The 23,595-nt window shown below is 44.8% G+C and overlaps 1 protein-coding gene across 2 annotated transcripts in view; it reads right to left on the reverse strand.

Annotated features, from left to right (window-relative positions):
- mtpn (myotrophin) overlaps positions 1-23,595 on the reverse strand; it is an 83,005-nt gene that overhangs the window by 7,258 nt on the left and 52,152 nt on the right. For both annotated transcript variants that reach the window (XM_086021808.1, XM_086021807.1), the window contains exon 5: positions 15-85. The gene's annotated coding sequence lies outside the window, so the exon portion shown is untranslated. The remainder of the gene's footprint in view (positions 1-14; positions 86-23,595) is intronic.

Below are 23,595 nucleotides of genomic sequence, written 5' to 3' on the forward strand. Positions count from 1 at the left end.
TTCATAATACTCACATTGTGGAAGTGTACTTTTTTTCCCCCCTAACTGGCAAGTGGAAGTGGCTCACCAAGTCCAGGAGATTGCGCTGTGGTTGGGAAAAAAAAAAGTACTTTACTGTAGTGGTTAAAATATGTGTAGTATTGTCCTTGTTGTTTAGAATTCTGCCTAGCAACAGGTGACAGTGCAAAAGTGTTTTAAGGCTCAGGTGTCACCATTGAATTCTGCCAAGCAACAAGTGACAGAGCTGATGTGCTACAAGGCTCAGATGTGTCACATCAATTTTGCTAAAGTAGACATTTTTTTTTTTGCACTCAGGCGTACCCCATTAATTCTGCCTAGCAACAGTGGCAGTGCGAAAACGACCAGTAAAAATTAATTCTGTGATTTTGGCCATGTTCGTAGTGGGCTATTTCCAAGTGTGATATCTTGTCTCTGTGGTTGAGTACATTTCAGGTAGAAGTTAAATGTTGAAAAGTGGCAAGACAACATGGCTGTCAGAGACAGAAGAAGCCGCCCCGCAGGTAATTTAATTCATGTATTCACGGCAGCGGCAAAGTTTCTGCCTGAGCAAAGTCCTAAAGTGATTCTTCCCGTCGGTGCAACGGCACGCCGCCTCCATTTTTCAATCCATTAGCGGCGCTCCGACAGGCGGCAGACAGCGGCGGCCGCGCTACAGTACGCAACGCCGGTCACCGTAATACACTACGCCGTTTCTACACAACCTCCAGGCGGCAAAGAGGCTTGGTGGGGGGGTGGTCTTGCCTCCCACCAACCGCGTCCGCCATTTTTTATTCAATTAGAACTCCCCGTGGCCTTTCAGCACCGCCATAAGTGATGCTCCGACGTCGCAATTATAGAATGTAGTCGACTAATTCTGCATGCATGACTTATTTTGGGATTCAATCAGTCTGCATGCAATAACAATATCAAGTCGAAATGCAGTCAAATGAAAGTGTTGAGTCGGTAATGCAATTCGTATTGAATTACGGTGCATGGTAATGGGTAGCAAAAATGGGCCGGCAGATAAAAGTAGTCCCCCCCAAAACAATGTAGCTGTTTTTATTTCATTAAGATGTCCATACCGTCTCATTATAATTCATGACAACTGAATTATACTCTCATGTTAAGCACAGGAATCATTTCAGATCATATTTATTTACATTTAATCAAGCACTGATCTGTATGTAATTATACAAAGTAACAGCGTAGAATTTTGAAAAACTGCGTGAGGAGGAAATGAGCCATGAATCCATAATCATAATTAGGCTTCCTTCATAGTAAATGGACATTTTTGCTGTAATATTGGACCTCTCGCAATCATTCTTAATCAATTTTATCTCTCTATAGTCTTAAATGATATATTTCAATTGGGTAATTATACGCGGATAACTGTTTATTTGGATGTCTATTATAAACATGATCTTCCCCTTGACTTTTAGTAGGCTTTTAAATGAGTCTAACGCTAGAATTGTATCACTTTTATTGACCCGAGCAGTTTCAATTTATCCTCCCGCTAAGCACTAAGGCGAGACGCTCGCATTTTTAATTCCCTGCTGGCCATTCCACGTGTGTTGTGGTGGAGTGGATGAGCATCATCTTGGAAGTCTGCGTTTAAAATGCGGCAACTTTGGGGCTGAGAGAGAAGTAATAATGTGTGTGTGTGTGTGTATATATACAAAACTGAAGAAACTGCACGAGGGCGCAGGAGAAAACAAGTTATGAATAATTTTCCACTCAGTAGAGCTTTCCGCGACCCGGTGCCATCGAGCAAAATGTTTCAAATCTCCACTGAGGCCTGCAATGCGGAGATAAAGGTGTATTACTCAAGCATGCAATGTACTCCATTGCAAGCTAGATGATGATATAAAGTGGACGGTAAGAACCTCAAGTGCTCTGAATAGCTCATTTGCGGCTGGGTGTCAATAGCAGGGCTCCCTCTAGAGGCCAGGCTATAAACACCGGCTCTAACCAGAGACAGGAAGTAACTTTTTTTACTTTAATTCTGTCCAGCAAGAAATGAGCATACAAAGAATAATATATTATTGCGCTTTTGACGCTTAATTGTGCTCTAAAGATGGCGCAGGGTCAGCATGGTCACCTTACAAGCTAAAGAATAGAGATAATAATAATAAAAAAATAAATAAAAAACCTGTGGGTCCTCATAGTTCATCTGTATCAGCCGCCATCATCATTCCATATGGAGACTCCTCATCCATCACTCGGGCGTCCACTCGCTGGTAGGTAGGAGGGTCTCGTGCACCCGCTGTGCAAAGACCTGATCGGATGTGACAAGTTTATTAGGCACAAATCAGGCGGGCACGGCAATCCCTTGACGGCGCTCCGGTGCTTTTTCCCGTCACGGGTGGCGAGATGCTCTCCCCTTGTGCTAGCTTTTCATCTACCTTTGTTTATTCAAAGCCTCTGGGCCTTTACGTGATATTATCGGTGCCAGGGAGGTGACACCTTGGTGGATTCGCAAGCAGGCGTGCACTCGTCCTCTTCTTTTAAGCTTTGAGTTTATTGCCCCCAAAAACAGGCAGTATTGAAAAGCCATTCGGAAAGTGCAGTTGGATTGACGGATCGCTCCATTAAAAAGCGCTAAAAAGCAACAACTGCGGTGTTCTGTGACTGTGAGGAGAAGCTCAATGACCACCTGGAAGCCGATCAATCGGCGCCAGGGAGGTTTATCCGCAACATCTCCGCAATTTGCTGCCGTTCGATTAAAGACTCAGCAGATAAAAGCCACCAAATTGAGCGTTTTTTTCTGCCTCAGAGGTGAATATCAAGTGGCTATTTTGGTAATGAGCTAAATGAGGCTGCCAGTGGGTACCAATAAGCAATTTTTCTTAAATTTCCTCCCCAAAAAAAAAAAAGTCTCCTGCAGCCAGAAATGAGGGCATAGTCTACCTTACGCATTTCGGTGATGAATGGCTGCCCTTTTGCAGGGGGGAGCAATTAATTTGATGATTACAGACTTTTGTTTTCAATTAAGCAATTGTTTTCTTTGTTTCCTTCCAAGGTGACCTCCAGGGCTTCTCTAAACTGATGCTCCCAAACCAAGAGTAGCGAAAACAAAGCAGATGCGTGCATTGGAAGCAACAGCCCGGGGGAGCCCCACGTAAATGGCAAACAGGCTTTTTTTTTTCCACACGGCGCCGCTTTCATCTTTGAGATAAGGCAACGTCATCAGATAAGCACTTCATTAAGGTGTGGTGGGCTGATGACACCACGTGTTGTTATTGTTGATATTCGAGGTAAGATGACTATCACCCTGTGCAATGTTCTCCAGATTAACAAGGGGTATAAATTCAGTGTGCGTGTATAGTGTACCATAGCACACTACTAGTGAAAGACCCCAGTCTCAGGTTTTTGTGACTTCTTTGGCAATGTGAATAACACAAACCCGTTTGGACCGTGTGAATAGCCCAAACCATTTTGGATTCAGATATTTTCCAGATTCTTAAACTATTTTCTATGGCAGTGTAAACAGGTTTAAACCAATTTGGATTCTAATCTTCTCTACATTGTAACTGGAGTAATAAAAGCAGACCTCTAAACAGCCCAAACCAGGTTCAGCCACTTTCACATGAGGTTTGGAATGTAACACCGTATATTTCATAGTGTCATTTTCAAACTGCGGAGAACAGAAAGGCGTAATCGCGTGTAGCTCGGCCTAAACGGCATATACTGTCCCTGTTCCTGGATTTCCACAAGCTAGCCTGAGGACTGGAGCGTGCATACGTGGCGTTGCTTTTGTTCCATGCCATGACAGTGCGGCTCATTTGCATAATTGCAATTACCTCTGTGGCCGAAAGTCTGACGGACCCCGCAGGTAGCGATGAGATGTGAAGCTTTTCCACCTCTTTTTCTTCCCGCTTAAATTGCCGTCTCGGGAAAAGCGCTCGCATTTCCAGGTGGGGCTTCGCTTTCCCTTAACGACACCTTGCGCCGGATTACATTTTTTAAAAGAGAGTGAAAATCAGACATGATTTCATTCCTGCTGACGAAACCGTTTTCTAGACTTTCCAACCGAGCGTCCTTATTATTGGCAGGCCTTCTCCGGCTGAACACACGTAGTGGCTAATGAGCTCAAGTCACATTCACAAACAGCATCTGGAAATTTGGCGAGTGCGGAAGCGGGAGGGAAGGCAGGCAGGCAGGCAGCGAGCGGGCGGTGTAACCAAATTGCATGTAACCTTCACTCGGAGATCAGCAAGCTCGACACATTTGAGCCTTTTTCTAGCGGGTGATTAAGAGCCTTTGAAGGAGGCCGATTGACATCATTTTCATCTGAAATGTGCTGATTAGTGCAGGCGCTTTTCTGGGAAGTAAGTCGGGAACCACCCCCCCAAAAAAGGGAAAAAAAAAATCCGCCAACTTGCTCATAGGGTGGGTGGAAAAACGCAGTGTCACAGAGAACAGAGTTAACTTCTAGAGCAGAGATTACCAAACTGGTGTGCCGGCTAATTTTTAAAAATGATTTTGGCACATTTTGCACGATTAAACACGATGCCTTGAAACAAGCATTGTTTATTGAGGGGATGGGTCATGTTTGTCAGAAGTTGCTGGGGGTGGCTTGGCAGAAAACGTTGGGTGAAGTTACTTTGAAAAATCATAGACGGATATCGCACAAATGCCGTATGGTGATGCAATCGATATCTTTGCAAAAGCATTTATTTTGCAATTCGCGGTGAGACTAGGGAGTGCATTTGGACCAATTTCAGCTCGACTGCTTTGGGGCTGAATGTCACCCGGTGAGATCTTGATGCATCACATCTGTCGGGATATTGAAGCGGCTTTAAGAAGCGTGGCAAAGGCTGCATTCATTACTTCTACCCTGAGAATATTTTGGTGGAGAGGGATTTTTGGAAAAAGGCGAGCGCCGGATTGTCAATCTCGCGGCCCGTGGGTAGAGGGAACCGTCGGCAACGACGCCTGGAGCCAATTAGCCACAGCGAGCGCCATAAAATCCTTTGTTGTTTTGTCTTTTTGTGTACGACGGGAGGCCTTTGTTTTTCTACTTGTGAGAGTATTTCCCAACATCCCCTCCAGGAGGCTCGTCATTGTGTGTGCGTGTGCGTGTTGCTTCGCCCGCTAAATTTAGCCCGACGAGTATGTGCAGGACTCTCTCTCTCCTCCCAATCAATACTGGATGCACCTACGGGGACTTACCGAGCAAAATGGCTGCGGGCAAAGTCCCTTCCCACCCGCTTTCTATATATAAAAGTGGCCTGGCATATAATGAAAAACATTACCTGCCACCGGGGTACATAACGCAGGAGTTATGGAGCGCCGCTGCAAAGAATGATCCAATTACACCAATTGTATTTTTACACGGGGGGGTCATTTATCTTGGCACCGGGATGGAGATAAATCATAGCTTTGCTTTGAGATAAAGTTGGACCAAATCACTTGATAATAGCCAATAAAAAAGTCGGAATGGGCCCACCTGACTGCCCTCGCCGCCGGTTTGTCGGCTGCAGAACAGAAATACAGCCTGGCTTGAGAGTTTCCGCGCGGCTAGATAAATATGACAAACTGGTTAGCGTCCAGGCTGCGGCTCCAGGAGGCGGGCACTGCCAGGAGGGCTCCAGTGCTTACAGCACTTTGCCCAAGTCGGCGAACCCGTTGTGATGTCACAACGTGGCTGATTTGCAAAAGCATTTACATAGTAACAACCCCCCACACTGAGAGTCTCTGCTCATGACTTGGGAGCTGGGCTGGGTGACGATCCAGAACTACTTTCAAGCAGATGACGCTGGCTGGCACACTACGTGAAAGCCGAAAGGTAAGCAGAGCTGCACTGAGTTTCACTGGATGCGCAAAGAAGTACAGATTACAGTTAACAATGGTAGCTTCTGATAAGCGAACTTAACTTCAATTAAAGTTGTCAAAGAGGTAGTGCTGGAGAGTTGAGTTACACTGGGTGAAACTAAAGACAAACGTAAGCTATCTGCGAGGGTCAGCTTCTGATAAGTTGCACTCAGGTTACTGCTCAGCAAATTTTTTTACACGATCATTGCATCTTATGAAGTGCTGCCTCCATCAGTGAAAAGGCTTTTACCGTTTTGACTGTTGCTAGCTCAACACTCCACTCAAATTCTAAGGGCTTCACTTTTGCAAGTACAAGCCGCTCCCCTGTGTCCCAGCTCCGCCCCGAGTTGGCATTGAAAACTGAACTCACCATTGGCCCAGCAGTATATCAGCCGAGGTTAGCGATTCCGTCAAAACGAGCTAATATTAGCAAGGTTAGGTCATGTTTTGATCCTTGGGGTATTCTGACCAAAGCAGACATTTTTGAGATATGCGGTATTAGAACAACTGGGAACTGTTTAAATGTGAACATTTTGCTGAAAAATTCTGTGGGTCGGTCCCGGCTGGCTAATGAAGCAGCCTCGCTATCAGGCTGACTAATTAACGAGATGAGGACGGCTGAAAAATGAGCTGACTGGCTGCGGAAAATAAAAGGGATTCCTTAGCTCTGATTGCAGTGATTGATTTCACTCCTCAATTCCCTCCTTTAAATTCTTCTCCCTTCCTTAATTTGCCTTGCTGCTAGCGGTCGATGCGCTCCAAATGTAGCCAGACATCAGCTCGCAGGTGCGCGCGTCAATTAAACGAGGCTCTAATGGCGCTGCAGCGAGGTCACCGGTTAACTTAGCTTAAGCGACGGATTGGAAATGAAGCGCATTTCAAGTCAATCAATACATCTTGGCACTTCATCCCCCGAAAGTTGTGATGAAAGCGAAGAGGTTAGGCTCCAAATGGACTTGATACACTTGACTTGTCGGGCCCGGAATTGCAGTGGAAATTACGACTGCATGATGGAGACGTTGGACGCACATCACGACAACCAACAGAAGAATGTTGTCGGTTGATATTTTTAACGTATTTTCTTTATGTATTTTGCAATGTATTTATTTTACATTTACATTCCACTGTTGAGAGACAAATCCCTTGTGTGTTTCCCCACACTTGGCCAATCAAGATGATTCTGATTCGGATTTTATGTTGGGCCGCTTCCCATGCTAGAGCTGTTGTGGGCATGCTGGCTAAGAGAACACAAACAACTATCTTATGAGGCCAAAACAGTCACTGCTATGTTACACTTGAATGCAAATGAGCAAGTGTTGAGGAATTGGGGGGAAAGGAAAAGGCTTTAGAGCAATTAAAATGATGTGCTCTTTGTAACAGCCCAACACTCCTGTGCATTTCCGACACCCGGGGTGAATCCCATAACTTTTTAATAACTGCCGGAACACAACACAATACACGGCGTGAAACTTTCTGCCTTCCCGGCGTGGCTTTTTGACCCGGGCAGAATATTGCTGAAAGTTGCGTTAAAAAAATAAATAAATAAATAAATAAAGCCCCCTGGAGCAGTAACGGCCGACCGAGTTCCTCGGGACATTCATCACGCAGATCATCACCACCTGTTTTCTCTGGTTTGCATTACGTACTTTCCAAATGCCATTTAGGGATTGACTGACCACTGACTGGCTTGTTGGTTGACATTATTCAGGCCGGATATATTCATAACGGAGAAATTTACCCCTGATCCATCAGTGTGCGGTCAGAACAAGTTCATCACAAAAGGTGAAGGCAGGTGCTGCGAGGTGTTCACCTGATTCATTGATCGTGGTGTATGAGGCAAGCTGAGCTATGGCAGGGTGAAGCTGCTCCGGGGGGATAAACACCAAGGCTGTGGGCTTTAATTGCATGTGGAATAGTGCAGAAGGCCGGGATTTGCTCAGGGTGTGGGAGCCAAGAAGCCATTATTGCATCACTTGTGCTTGCACACATAAGGATGAAAACTCGGAATTCAGTGCCGTCCATCTGTCTAGTACACAAGCTTCATGTTTGGTCATCTCGGCTAAAAACGGGAAACTATTTCTCTGAATGTCAGATTTTGTATTTAAATGCCCTTGATTTATTACTAACATAATAATCATTTTATGTTGCACAGTGAAACCTCTCAACACGCCAGAAAACTTTGCCGTCATGCTCCATCCGCGAGAAGTGACGAACGGGTAAAATTCTCATTTAGCCTTTTCCATCCATCCAGTATACGATGGTTCAAGTTCAGTAACAATTCTTTAGAACTCTTCAGGGTGAGTCCATCTGCAAAATGGCGGACATTCTGTTTCTTTTGGCAAGGCTTCTTGAGAGTTTTTTGTGGGTCTACTCATGATGGACATGCCGACCAAATTTCATGTGAAACTTGACCTGTGGCTGAATTTCCCTACCCGTCTAGAATACGAGGTTCCAATCTTGTAGCAATCGGACAAAATTTTGAGGTATCGTCCATCTTTGGACAGCATGGCCCTAAAATGTCCGCTTCACACCAAAATGGAAGACTTTTCAGGCCTGACTCCGAGCCCCTTTTTTTATTTTTAAGTCTCGTTATGACAGCCACGGCCGTCAAATTTCGCTTTACATCCATGCGGATGACATGCCCTTGCGGGAAGGACACAGATGTCCAATATGCAAGTTTGCCGACCTCCAGCTTTGGCTTGATACAATATGGCACCCATGTCGGTTCCTTTAAAAGCAATATGAGCCTGTGAGCATGCTTGGCATGCTTATCTATATGCGGGCAGCCTGTTTCCCTTCCAGGAACGCGCCCAATACAGCCGCAATGACTTTTCAACAAAACCAATGGCGTTTAGCACTCGGGGAGATAAGCAAAAGGGGCATGCGTGAAATAGGCAAACAAAGAGAAGGGAGGGTTTCGGGCAGCCAGCAGTGGAGTTAATCTCACTCTGCGGCCGGATTAGGAGTCACGCTTGTGTTTTCCCGGAGAAGAAGAAGGCGGCGAAGAGCTCGCGTACGCACAACAACCCCGGCGAGGGGCCACTTCAGGCTGGGAAAAACAGGCAGACGTTAGCTTGTTGCACTTTTCCTTTCACGCAGAGATGGCCCGCTTCTTTTCCTGTCCTCGTCACGCACATCGAGCGTCGATCCATTGTGGCAATGCAAGCACACGTTCCTGTTCCCGTGTTAAACTTCCAGCTGCATCTGGTTCACCGTCGACAAATGACACGAGTGCCGCTAACCCCATAATAGCTCACAATTGGAAAAGATCCTGTTCCTGTACAATGATCTCAGTTGATTTGCTGAGACAACATGATCCTGTTCCTGCACAACACCCACAGCTCATTTACCTAGAAGACCTGATCCTTCACACTGACGAAACCTGCTCAAGCAAACCACCTACAGTTGCTTTACTGAGAAATATTTACCATAAAAGAAAAATGTTCCTGTGCAATACCTGCAATGGGGTTACACAGAAAAGCATGTCCCTGCACAAAACCTACACTTGGTTTACTGAGAGATTTGCCTGTTTAACACTTTGTGGAGGTTTATCCAGAGAACCTGTTCCTGCACAATAACTAAAGGTGGCTTAATTAGAAACCATGCTCTTTCACAGCACCTCAAGATGATTTATCTAAGAAAAAACAACCTGTTCCTGCACAACACCTACGTTTGGTTTACAAAGAAAGATTTTCCTGTCCAACCCTTGCTGTTGGTTTATCAAGAAAACATGTTCCTTGCAACCTACCTACAGGTGGATGACCTCGAAAAACACACAACAGCGAGAAAACCTGTCCCTGCGCAAGCGTAGTTTGTTAGAAACGTAGCTGGCGCGCTTCCTCCGATCCCTTCCAAGATGAACCATTTTGGTTGTGGCGCTCCGGGTCCGGACCATTAATCATGCGGCGTAGCCACTAGCGCACAGCTGTCAAGCGAGTCCGGCGCGGTAATTAACAAACTCATCGCTTTCACGCGTCCTCTCGTGCCGACGGTAGCCGCGTCTAATTACACGGCGGGCGAGGCAGCGAGCACAATAAATATTTGGAGGGATGTTTCAACATGGCAGCGAGTGTGGGTGATGAATTACGACGCCGGCCTATTGTTTGTGGCGGCGTGATTAATTGTGATTTCAATAAAAGGAGGCTCATCCTCATTGTCGGCGCCAGTGTAACACATTTGTGCTCGCAGATAATGAGGAGGCTCTTTTCGAGCAGGCTTTTGGAAGAGGCTAAAAACGATGGTGAGCTGCGGTGACGTGTGAACGAAGACTGACCCGCTTCTGCACAACTTGAACCTCCACCTTTTGCGGTTGGCTTTTCACAGGTTCATCTATTTGTTGATCAACTCACCTACCCTACCCTTGTAGTCTTTCTACAATATTCTAAGGTGCCACAACATGGCGTCAAAGCATTGACACCTTAATTAGTGTCAAGGAAGTACAGCAGACCCCGCACGACACATCTCGATTGTTGTGATGTCTTTGTGACTTCCATTACCTGCGTTTTTTCGCAATACGCGGCAGGGCCCGGTCCCGAACCCCCGCGACGTTCCCGTTTGCAAGCCCAAGCAGCCCCTCCTCTTTGTCGTTTCGCAGCGTTATTACCAGCCTGATTGATCGAGCTAATATTCACCCTTGTCCCGTGCAAAATGAAACCCCGTTGAGCAGCCCACGAGGCAATGAAATCATTCGGAGCGTTGCGTGATTAGGAATACCGTTGGCTGACAAAAGAATTGCACTATCACCAATGAGGTCACCACAAGTGCTCATTGATTACAACCTTGCACATATTTAAATACATCTTTTATTGGCATTGTTAATCTCAGGGTTATGGCAAGGGTTATGGTTACCCTGCACAAACTGAATCTTATTATACGGTACTTAAGATTTTTAAGGATTAGCATATTTAAACGTGTCTTTTATTGACATTGTTTTGTTGCCACTGAGCGTGTCAACAAATGGCAGGCCATTATTATCAGAACCAAACACAAGCGAGGAGCTCGGAGGGTCTCGAGGGGGCCGTTTGTGTACATGCTTACGCTGACCTTAATTAAAAAGGGAAAAAAGTTAATTACGCAATTCATGGCGGGAACGCGGAAACTATTACACACCAAATGCTTTCCGCTTGATGGTGGACACAGCCGTTGACCTTCATTAGGCTGGCAGAGAAAAACACGGTACCCTTACGAGAGCAAACTATTTGATACTTGACTATCATACAGAGGATTTAAAAAGTTTACACACCCCTATTGAAATTCAAGGGTTTTGTAATATATTGGAAAACATTTCAAGTAGTCCAAAATAAAAACAAACTCAGAAAATGTGTTGCACAGAGTTGTGCTGCCCCTTATAATTGGGACAGAACTAACCCATCGCATTGAACATCATGTTAAATAAGCCTCTGATTGACCGCACCAAAAGCTCAGCTCTTAGAGTTGGGTTTGCCTTACATTTTTTTGGGGGGGAACTTTCTTTCTGTATTCTGACTGGTAGATGCAACTAATCATAATTTGGTTTTATTTTATTTTTCTAAAGGAATTACATTGATTTGAAGAAGGTGTGTGTAATTCTGTACCTCGATACTGTGGAAAACATCAGAAAATCGACAGTTGGTTTACAGAGAAAAAAAAATATTCTTGCACCTCAGATGGTTGACTTTGACAACTCAGGGTCATATCTGCACTTTTTTGGGGCAGGACGAGAGGAGGTTTACACCTTTGACACTGCTTTTTGATGTAGTAGGAAAACCAGAGCGCCCCCCACAGGGAATAGTCATCATCACGGGAGGAACATGCTCACAAAGACGACCTCCCACCCGACCCCCCTGCTGGGCTTTAAATGGGGGTCTCTCTCCCACTGAGAAACTGAGTGGAAAGCAAGGTTTGACAAATTCCTTTGAATTCCAAGAAATCAAGCGGAGCTGTTGTGCCGGAAAAGGATTTCTATGCTCAGCCACGATAGGGGGATGGTCCACAACCTTGCCTCCAGCGCTCCTCATGGGGGGATTATTAAGTTAATTAATTCATATGCTTTAACACCTGACAAATTACAGTCCCACTGCAAATGGATCAAATGCCTAAATGAGTAAGTTTCAATTAGCATCCTGATTATGTGCAACGTGACGCTAACGTGACCACAGAAGGCTTAGGACGTAGAAGACAAGCTAATGGTACGGAACTAGATTGCACCCGCTACTTGTATTTTCATCTCTTTGTTGCTTGAATGTTTTGTTTGGATTTGTGAAAGAAAATGCTCTGTCACATGACTTGGTTTCACCAATCCAATGTAACCATGAGTGACGTTTGACTCCATTCGAAAATCCAGAAAAAGTGATGAAAAACAGTGAAAAGGATCATTTCAGGTTTCACAGGGCATGTCACTCTCACTCTTTAATTAGCTCGCTTCATTTTTACCACCGGTGCAGAAACAAAACAAAAAAACATTCATATCAATCATTTTCCCGCCAGAATGAAACTGTTGTGCAAGGAAGCAACTCATCCGGGTGGAGTTTTTATGGCCAATTCGCGACACGGGAGAGGTTTGCGTACCCGGTGACGCCGGATTAAAAAACAAGGGCGGTTTTGTAACAGACGGGAAGTCGTGAAAGCGCTTTCAGATCACAGCTGCCCCCTCCCTTTGTTGTGTATGGGGATAAATGGCTGACACGCATTGCCGTTTTAACCCAAATTATCCTCCCACACACGCGCGCCTCAGATCTTTCAATTGCCTAATTAGCGCAGGAATAGGAGGAGGAGGGCTGGTTTGAAGCCCCTTTCAAGCGCCGTACTTAATATGCGGCCCGATCATCATCCCAGCACCTGGAGGGAGGAGGCGGAACATCGTCATCATCCTGGCGGCCCTTTGAGTTCGAGCCGGACAGGAAATGGAAACCTTGTTGCCCTGAGATGAGGATAATCCATTTAAAAGTTGTTCAAGATGGAATAATGCATTTAGAACATAAAAATATTCACAGGTACTGCGGCTTACTGAGCTACTGTGGCTTTTACAAACTTGTCCCCCCCCCATTTCAATGCTTCCACCATAAATGATTAGGGACACAAGTATCTAAAATAAATAGAGAATAACAGCAAAAGGTCATAATTCCCAAGTCTAAATAATAGCAGAAATATATGTATAAATAGTAAATATTTGAGCATAAGAAAAGAAAAACTAGAAAAGTTTGGATCCTCCTATAACAAGAAAAGTCAGCAAAACAAAACAAAATATATATATCTATGTATTATCGGGTATATTTTTTGAGCTGTTCCACTGAAGCGGTTGCATTGGAGAAAATGCTAAATTTAAGCACACAAGCGATCCTTGACAGCAACAACGGGCAAAGAAATCAATACTTTGAGTTCAACTTCAACTCCCCGCTGGATAATGCGCTGGCGTCTCAACACGGCAAAGCAACGAGATCATTTTTTGGAAAAAGTTCAACGTGGTGACGATAAACCCAAGTTATTGGGGCGAGCGGGAGGGCTGGAGGTGAGCATGCTTTTAGATCAGAGATACAGCACACCGAAAGAAAAAAAAAAATCAATCAATGGGTCAATCGTTTCTTCAAACGGAAACCGTTCTGAGAGCCTCGGCTTGTTCTGGTAGGCTCGTTCCTTTTTTGTATCCCACTCACATCTTAGTCCAAAAACAGAAACATGAGTGCAGTCCATTTCTGTCCCTTTAAAGGTACAATCTACACTTTGCTCCATGTTTGAGGATACCACCCCTATGACAAGAACAAGTTTTCAGGGTGCCGCTCCCATGACAAAATACTAAAATGAGAACCAGTAGGAATGTAGACGAATGGTACTCCAGGTGGGCATAGACAAGTGTCAAAGGTGCACAGTCATTAGGTTTGAGGCTGCTTCTCTAGTGAGCCTCTCAAAAACGTTGTTTTTGCAGCTTTTGTTTTTCCACATGGAAACTTTTAATTTGTGAAAATTTGCTTTTCATCATCAGAGATGTTCCATTTGTCGAGTGTGTACAGGACTGGCGGCCTGCTGGGCCCTTAATGGCGGCATCCTGGCCAAATCATTTGGCCCTGAGTTTCGCTCCTTCCGAGTGTTTACGAGCCGCTTGATCGATGGCGTCCTGGTCGCCGCCTCCTCGCCGCCGGCAAATAAAGCTGATAAGTAAAAACGAATCGGAGAGGAGGGTCTGTTTGGGTTTTTGTTTTGGGAGGAGGGGGATTCAAATCAACTACTCGGGAAGATGAATGGCTGCTTTTTGCCAACAGCGGGATGTTACGACGTGACTAAAATGTAATAAAACAAACACAAAAGTCATTATGGAGCATTATGGCGCGACAACACAAGACACACACACACACACGCACACACAAGCAGTAGACACATTCTGCCACCGCCATCATCTTGGGCCGTTAACATTTGTTTCCCAAAAACTACTAGAAAAAGTGCTGATGAATAACAATACAGCATGTTGTTCAGACAAGTGCCGTGTTGCCAAAATGGATGACATGGCTGGTAAGCAAGAATAAGAAATGAATTGCCGATGGAAAAATGATCACCAGTAATAACCTAACATTACATAATATTGTGAATAATGATTATAAAAATGCTGGTAATTGATAATTGTCTTTTTAAATATCGTTATGTACTCTAAATAACATTAAATAGTTATATATTTTAAACAAAATACTTAAAATATTAGTAAATGATAAAAAAAATATTTCAAATAAAAACCATGTATTTCAAATTACAACTACAATAAAAATACAAATTAATACGTAAACAAAACAACCTACCAAAAAACATAGTTGCCTGGTTGAAAGTAGCACTGTCTTATAAAACATTTAAAAGTATATCTAAAATGAATAGAAATATTTAAAAGCTATTTAATAATATTCCATTAATTCGTATCGCGTAGTGTTATGTAAAATATTATTACCGAATCTATTACAAAGTAACACATCCAAACAAAAAGTAAATAGAAATATGAATTAAATGTAAGTATTTAAAATAAAATATTCCACACTGCGACTTTAAAATGGCGTATTTTTATTAAAAATCATATTACCTATTGAAATTGCAAATTCTCCACATTTTTAACATTGTAGCAGTGACAATCAAAGAATCCTTGCCCTCATTCTCATGGCGCCATGTCCGGCTGACACCAGCCGGGTGTTAAAAGCAAAAAGTCGTCTTTTTAAAAGCAGCGCAAGCTGACCCACAAGCCACCGACGTGCTCATTTGACTGATAGCAGCGCTTATCATCCCGCCATTGTTCCACCCAGAAAAGAGGACGACATACTTGGCCATATTAGGAGAAGAGCGACTTGTTGCTATTTCAAGCGTCAAGCGAGCGCACGCGTGCGTGTGCATGCGTGCGTGCGGACCACCAGAGGTGTTAGCCCTGAGCTGGGCCACTATGCTGCGTGTGCGTTTGTATGTGTGCATGTCCTCTCTAATTGAGCCGAGGAGAAGGAGAAAGCTAGGAGTGATATTGGGGGAAAACAAAGTGCTTTCTTTCTTTGTGCCTCACATATAGTGCCTCCCGTCTCCTGGGAAGCGAGCGAGGAGTGGGCGGTAATTAGTGGTAAAAATAGTGGTTAATCACTTTTGAGCGCATTGTACAGTATAAGGGATAACCTTTCATCCTTACACAATAGAACAGCTCTACAACATGGCAAATGGAATATATCGTGTTCTATATAGTGGCTAGGGAGTGATTCCAAACACATTGTAAATCATATGCCGCAAATCATCTTAATTGTCCAACATGACATTATATTCCCAACCGGGGACCGTTGCGCAACCACACTATTCCGGCTTATCTGGGGGCGTCCAACACATACCTCCGACAACTGACACCTGCCAGAACAGCCGCTCGCTAGAGGGGTTGTGTGTTTTTGCACAAAATTGGCCACGGTTTCTCCCTGTCACCGGCGGCCATTTGTGGCGCTCGTTAGGCGGCGCGGGACAGCGGCGTGTCAGCGGCGACGCGTTAATGGCCGAGAATATCGACTGTCAGCCGGCTGACAAGCAGGCGGCGAGCTTGTTTGTTGTTGTTCACGGGGTGGGCGGACATTTATGACAAAAACTGTTTTTTTTGGAGGAACGGGGTGAAAAATGACATTGTTTTTATGCTTTCTGGCATTTGGCATCGCTTGAAAGTGACTTTTTGGATAACTTTCCGAAACTTGGTTTTCAGTCGGATTTTTTTCTGTTTATTTTTACTTCAACCAAAACATAAGTTACAACTATTGTGCTTTCAGAAATGTTCTGATCACTTAGTAGTGAGTAACATGTCATAACCAAAGCGATCCCCCTCGAGAACCGCATTGTCCGTTATGTGCGTTCACATCTCCTGCTGAACGTGCCATTACACACAAAGGCGACAGCGGAGCGCCATTTACGCTCCCTCAAGTAATAATATCAATCCTCAGATACTCTTTTCACACCTCTGAATCTTGAGGTGCGCATTGCTCGTTATGGAGCGTGGGCACAACAATGAGATGTTCCTGCCTGGTGCCCGTGGCCTAAACATAGCGCAGAGTGCTTTTAGAGCACATCTCTCCGCAGACACCGCCTTTCAAGACAGTGCAGGCCCGCAAATCCTCCGCTGCTGGAAGCTGTTGTGACAGAATTTCTGCCTTATTTGGGTTTTGGTGTCAGCCGAGACCCCGGGGCGACTACGCGCTTCCTCCGCACGCGTCGCAGAAGCCGAGGTGGCTCCTGCAGGACAACGCGGGGCTGCATTGAGCATATGGCGCGAGGAAGGAGCGCAGAGGAGGCTTCCAAACATGGATTCGAGTGCTGCATACTAATAACCCTTTCAAAGTTGGTTATAAGTGACCGTAAACGGCAGAGAGGTTGGAAAAACTGTTTTGAAAAAGTCAATCTGAGTCGCAATTCAGACAAATTGAGTTTTGGAAATCCCAGGGTCGTACTGGTCAGTCTACTAACTTGAGTCAGTTAACAGATACTGTGCAACCAAATCATCAGAGTCTGTGATGTCTCTGAAAGTCAGCTCAATCAAACAATGCAACCGGATGCATGGTCAGAATTGGCTGTATTTCCGGTAGTCCTTAACTTGAGTCAATAAACTGATGAAGCAGTCTGCCAAAGTTAACATACACAACCAAATCAGATGACTCTGCGACATAGTCCGCTAACTCGAGTCGGTCCACCAAAACATCAGAGTCGGCGGTGTTTTTGGTGAGTCATCTCAACTCAAACCAATGCAACCGAATGATTTTACTCTGCTAACTCCAGTCAGTCAAACCACACAAAAGGTTTGTCAGAATCTGCACTGTTTACGGTGAGTCCTCTAACTCGAGTGGGAGACTCGATATGACCGAATAGACGTAGACCGCGACACCAGCCAAATGCCACAACCGAATTAGCCGAGGTTGTAATCTGCTTCACTAACTTGAGCCAGCTAAGACTTTTCAAGGTCCACAAAGTCTTAAGTGAGTCACCTCACTCGAGTCAAGTCAACCAATAAAGCTGAATCATTTCAGAACGCCAACTTGAGTCAGTCATCCCGTTGCCAGAGGACTCAGCGGATTCTGGTTAATGGAGCCCTTGGACTAATGATTCCTGATGTTTCTCCTGCTGAAGACAAGTGCCGCAAAGACAAATGGGCAGTCTGGAGGCGGGTTGATGGATGTTGCAGGGTGCGGGGGGTTGAGATTTGAGGACGATAAATCACCATGGCATTCTCTGGGCTCTCCCCCTGAACCTCACTCTCAGAACGCTTTCATAACTAACTCAGGACAGTCGTTAGCGTTGGGGGAAAAAACTTCCAAGGATGGGTATTCCCTGCCAAGAGGGAGCAATGTATCACTTTATCTTTCGTCATCGTCACTGTCGTCGCCTGGGACACGGATGCTAAAGACCGTCTGGACTCAGTCAAGGTTACATTAGCCTAAGTGCAGGTTAACGCCATCCGTGATGGACTTCTTGTGCCAAATGAGAGGGGAGAATGACGGCTTTCAAAACCCCGTGGGTGAGGTTAAGATGATTGCCATCCTGGAGGTTTTTTAAATTCATTGGCAAAGAGGCTGCTGCAATTTGGCCGATGCTTTACAGCAACCTTGGGAAATCACACACCAAACTATCATGTCGTAGCAACGTGCCGCGGACAAAAGCAGCACGTTCGTTAACGGTGAATTCCAAGAAAATGCTCCGACGCGGGGATGGAGACTATCCTGTGAGTGGAGGCCAAGCGGGCAAAAGAGCTGGAATTGCGAGATTAAATCCATGGAACAACGCTGATCTACTGGATATTCCCCCTCCCTTCCTCTCCGCCGTGTGTCTCTATTTCCTGCACATCTGCAAACCTACGACGAGGCTCTGCAGTTGTAATTCTCACCTAGCATCCAGCTGTTACCTCCTCCTTTGGGGAGCCATTCTGTTTTTAGCCTTTTCCGAGACTACCGATCATTCACGCCACTTCATCCAATTATGAGCAAATCCAAAAATATTGACTATGCAGGGAGGGAGCATGTCTGCCAGGTTTATGTGGTGTGATGATTGCATAGAACACAAGCATATTTGTTTGGTTGAGATCTGACCTTGTGGAGTTATTTATGGTTCCCGTTTTGTGGAGAGTCATCCAACTTTGCCAACGTGCGCAATGACAAAAACTTAAAATCCTCACAATGTTGTCATATATCAGTCTAGTATGTGATTTCAATTTTGTAGAAATTTGACCAAATCTAAAATGGCTTCGTGGTAGCTTGAGCTGTCTAGCACCACAACAGCACATCTATTTTTACCTACACTGTTAGCTTGAACTGTGAGTCTAAGGTCATCACAATTCAATAACTTTCTTGTTTTGGCCTTTAAAAGGAAATCTGTGACCTGCAGCCGAGCCCTGACAAAGCTCTATTCCGTATTGTCACATGAATAGTCAAGCAGGAAGCATTGACGCCTTTCAACCGGCACCGCCGCCGCTCACTGGAAATGAGCTCGCCGAGTTTCCCACTCTGCCAAGCGGAGACGGGGCCGCGGGGCGAAAGGCTCATTTGGCCGGGGATGTGGATATTGCAAAGTGGGGAGCAATGAGAGACGGGTGAGGCTGAGGGTGGTGAGGGGAGTTTGGAGAATGTGAAAGTGCTGACAGAGAGTCGGGGGAAAGGATAAGAGACAAGTCAAGGGCAACAGAGCACAAGTTGGAATATTCTCCTGAACTCATGTGGGTGTGTGTGTCGGGGCGGTGGGGGGTCTAGGCTGGGGGAGTGTGTTTTTTAAACCCAGCATGCATAAACACTAAAGTGCCGACATGACACTACTTTGCTTAATTCGCTCAATATTAGTTTTTTTACATTGTTGGTTGGCCAAAAAAAAACAAACAAAAGAGCAGATGGGATTTTTGTAGGAAACAATGTACAACTGTAAAAAATCATTAAAACCAAAATGAGATGCTGAGACATTTATGAACCATCAGATTCAAGTTTTTTCCCTTGTATTTTGAAAATCAATTATAGGGTCCCCTGCCACTTCCATTTTTTTTTCAAAAGAAATTCAGGACTAGTAGCCACTTACACAAAGCAACATGAAATTTCGTGCACATGTTTATCATGAGCAGACCCACAAAAAAAGCCTAAAGAAGCAAAGCTTGAAAAGACACAGGCTCGCTGCCATTTTGTTTTGAAGTAGCCATTTTAGGGTCATTGATTCAAAGAATCCTCGAGAGACAGATTCATTCAAGAAATTTTGTCAGATTGCTCCCAAATTGCTCTACGAGACAGCCGTACCTCTATTTGTGTCTGCACAATGGGTCAATTCTATTTTTCTAAATGACAAGTGTAGCTCCGCCCCCGCCCCCAAGTTCTGGCTACAGAACGTCCACTTCCTGCCAGGAACAGTTAGTGCTGCAATAAAAACACCCTTACCCTCACCATTCTTCTCTTTTTTGTTGCAAGTCCCAAAAGGTCCCCGTGAGGGCTATTTGGTAAATGTTTGCAGAAAGCCTGATTTAATGGATGCTACAGCCTTTACGAGAGAGAAAAAACGACAGAAGGATAAAAGTTGTCGCTGATAAAAGTCAAAGTGTCTCCTTTTCCTCTTTATTAGTCCAAACAGGAAAAGGATGTTCACTTTGCAGCATTAAAGATGAGAGTGGAAATAAGTCACATTGGAGCTCTGGCAAATAATAATTAGACCTGCTACCATTTCTCACAATTCAACCAAAAAGTTGGACTGTGGTGTGCCTTGTGACCGCTAATAGGTCCCAATGGTCCCGCTAACATTGGGAAAAAGCTGTCAGAGTGTCAACGGCGTAAACAACGTCGGCCGCACGCTCATTGCTACGCATTAACGAGTGAAGCATCATTAAAGCCGCGGCGGTTCAATCAGGCCCGTCAAGAACTGCTTTGCATCCGTGGCAAGAAAACACAGCTAGCTGTGGTGAAGCTAATTAATCTTCCCGCTCGGTCGCTTTGCAACTTTCCGCGCTGACGACGGGAGTAAACTCTGGAAAATGCATTGTAACTTTCTAAGGGATATCTGGTAAAAGGTAAAAGTGACTATGTATAGGTGCCCCGCATCATGTTGTAGTTCACGTCATTGTATCGCATATTTTTAAATTGTAAATACCTAAGTTTACATCACAGATTATTTTTTTTTGCTATATCACAGAATTTGCTGTGATTTTTTCCCCCCACACAGACTGCCATTGAAATGTGGAAGCAATCCAGACCCAATTTCTGTTCAATGGTTTTAAAGCAGGTAGTTGGTAGTTGTCTTTTTTAAATTCATTTTTCCGGAACCTTCCGCAGGGCTGTTATGTTGCGCTATTGTAGTTTTGTTGTCGGATCCCCGTTTTAGGTGCCACTTGCTGACTCGGCAGGGAGCCCACAAAAGGTGAGCCTCTCTTTGCTTCAAACATGGCACACAGTTTAAGGTCGACTAAGCAGCAGGGGAGCTTTGCAGATAGCCCAGGGAGGAGGAGGAGGAAAATATAAGCAGCGTTTAAAAGGTTTAAGGGAATTTCCCCGTAACTTCGGGAATCTTTAGTGTGCAGGTGCCAGCACTCCTGCATGACTCACCTTTGATAAAAAGTGAGCCCACAAGGACGCATGGAGATCAATGCACCATATTTGAGCCTTGTTAATGGAAAAGTCACCCCACCCCAAACTCAACATGAGACAACCTAAAAATAGGACATATCAAGATTTGGGGAAGCCTGTTTCACTTAGCAACATGAAATTTTGTTGAGGTGCCTATCTTGAGTAGACCTACAAAAAAAGTCTCAAGACGCCATGCCACAAATTTATGTGTGATGCTAATATTTTCGGCCATTCCCATGTGGTCCTTTTTAAAGATGGACTCGTCCTTGAGAATTTTTTCTGAGTTTCGTCTGCTCGATATGACAGAGGCCCTCAAAACAGAACTTCAGAACATTCATTCATTGAGAATTTTCCTCCCAGTCGACCCAATACTTTTGTCTGTCCAGTGTACAGTTACATCAGTAACGTAAGGTAGAAACACGCTTGCTTGTTTGTCTGAAAGGCTTGTGGTATCAGATCAGTGTCTCCTCTGCCAAGACACCCCCCAAAAAGGCTAAAAAACATTTGAATCTCAATATTTCAAAAGCTTTAATTCTCCTTTTGTCGCTGGGACGGATGAAACTGAATCGCTTCCGAACGGTGTTGCTAGGCAACCGCCACCCGCCCGTCCGTCACGGTCCACAGACACAGAGCGGGTGATGAGTGGCAAGTGTGCGAGACCCAACCACAACCGCGAGACCGAGCCAACGCTAACTGACAAACAGACAGAATAATATTAATAAAATTCCTAATAATGAACACTTATATAAAGTCTACTGATGGACAAGTGAGATGCGCGCACCCGGTCGCACACAACCCCTACCCGATTCTTCCGCGCACCGCCCGGCAATAAAACCTTCAAACGTGGCAATCAAGCGAGCATGAATTATTCAGTTGCCAAACACTGCGCACATAATCATTTAATGAGTTCTCGCTCTGTCTTAGGTGAGCAAAACTTCCCATCTCCGAAGAAAATTGGGCAGTTTGTCTTTGAACATCAGCTCTCCTATACGGCTCGAACCTTGTTGTTGTTATTTTTTAATAGGAAAAAGTGCGAGAATCCATCAAAAGAGCGATGAGATTAGAAGGATAAACAGTGTACATCCGACGCGAGCTACTTTTAATATGCTCAAAAGCAGTAAGAAGACGGCAATCTTATTTTCCAGGTTGCATTTGTGTGCCGGCCGCACACACAAAAACAACAAGCTTGAAAACATGAGTCAAAGTTTTGATTGACAAGGCACTGACGCGTACATCCTGACATCCGCCAGTTTGGTGCTTTATGGCTAATCATCAAAGTTTGCCGTCATGTTTCGCCCACGCGCAACGATGAAAACACAAAATTCACACAATCTTTCCTCACCTACCTGTCTAGTGTTTGAAATTTGCTAGCAATCACACAAAAAACAAGGTTGTTGTCTTTGAAGGACAGCAGCAAATTGAGCCTTAAATGGCAGCTTCCAATCAGAAGGGCAGACTTCCAGTGTATTTTGGTTGGGCTACTCGTGATAGACAAGCCTACCAAATTTTGTGTTGCCATGCGAAACTGAGTTTTGGGGGCTGCAATCCCCCCCCCCCCCAACAAACCAACATTTAAAGAGCACGAAAAACGGCAAAAAATGAATCTAAAATATCAGTTTCAAACCAAAATAGCAGACTTCCTGTGCCTTTTCGGGCATGGCTTGTGAAGACTTTTTTTGTGGGTCTACACACAATGGACAAGGCTACTATCCAGTTTCTGCCAGAAACTGGCTTTGAGGGCAAAGCAAATTGGAGTGCAATAACTGTCATTCCATTTTGGGGGGCATCTTATTGTGTTGCTGGACGAGCAACTTTCTTACATACCGGAAATGCTTTGTGACGGCAGACTGACAAGCGGCGGTATAAAATGCGCCAAATGCGCCTTTCTAAGATGGAATGCTCCGGCGTGCACGCCCAACAGGCACCCGCACTGGCTTGGGGAATGTGGGGTATGCCCGTGGGGGGCGTCCACTTGGATCTATTGCTTCCATAATGCAGTGTGACACTGCACAATTGGTTTCCCGCCCCCAAGCTTCCACCACCACTTCTTTCCAATTCTATTACTCCTTGCTGTCTTTGACGTTTGGCATTTTAAGGATACATGGTGAAGCAGCATGTGGCTCATAGTACAAGGCTGCCTTTCGAGAAAGGCTCAACAATGTGTGTTTGTGATCATGAGATGTTGTGCACTATATTCTGTGAGTGTGAATATTTTTGTCTTATTTCGGGAATAGGTGTTCATGCAGATGCCTATCGTCCAAAAAAATCTTTTTTGTTGTAAGCATTGTGGGTCCAAAACTTTTTTCTTTTTTTTTAATTAATCGTTCAGTTAATCGGTTACCAGAATTTTACCAAATATCAGACTTAGCCTAAAAAAAATCCATATCGGTCGGGCCCTACTAAAGCTATGGTCCCATACGTCACAGAGCAGAATTTTTACGCCCGCCTCTTCGTGCACCCCCTGTAGCGTGTCACAGCTTCTATTGACTAATTAGCAGCGAGCGACAATAGCTTGGTGGCACAAAGGAGAGGACAAACAACAATCTTTTCACCTGCGTCTCGCGTTCTTGGCGCGCTCTCGCCGGGACGCATTGTTTGTTTACCGACGCGCTACCAGATGAGTGGGAAAAGTTCCGAATTTTTCTTCTCCCGGAGATGAGGCGACGCTTCGACTGCGGCAAGGGCCGGCGGGAACGCAGATAAAAGTGTCACCGGCGTGTGTACGGATATAAATATTAAAAGGCTG

Source organism: Filicampus tigris, chromosome 22 (assembly GCF_054856515.1).
Source record: "Filicampus tigris isolate MCC_2025a chromosome 22, RoL_Ftig_1.0, whole genome shotgun sequence".
Classification (NCBI taxonomy): domain Eukaryota; kingdom Metazoa; phylum Chordata; class Actinopteri; order Syngnathiformes; family Syngnathidae; genus Filicampus; species Filicampus tigris.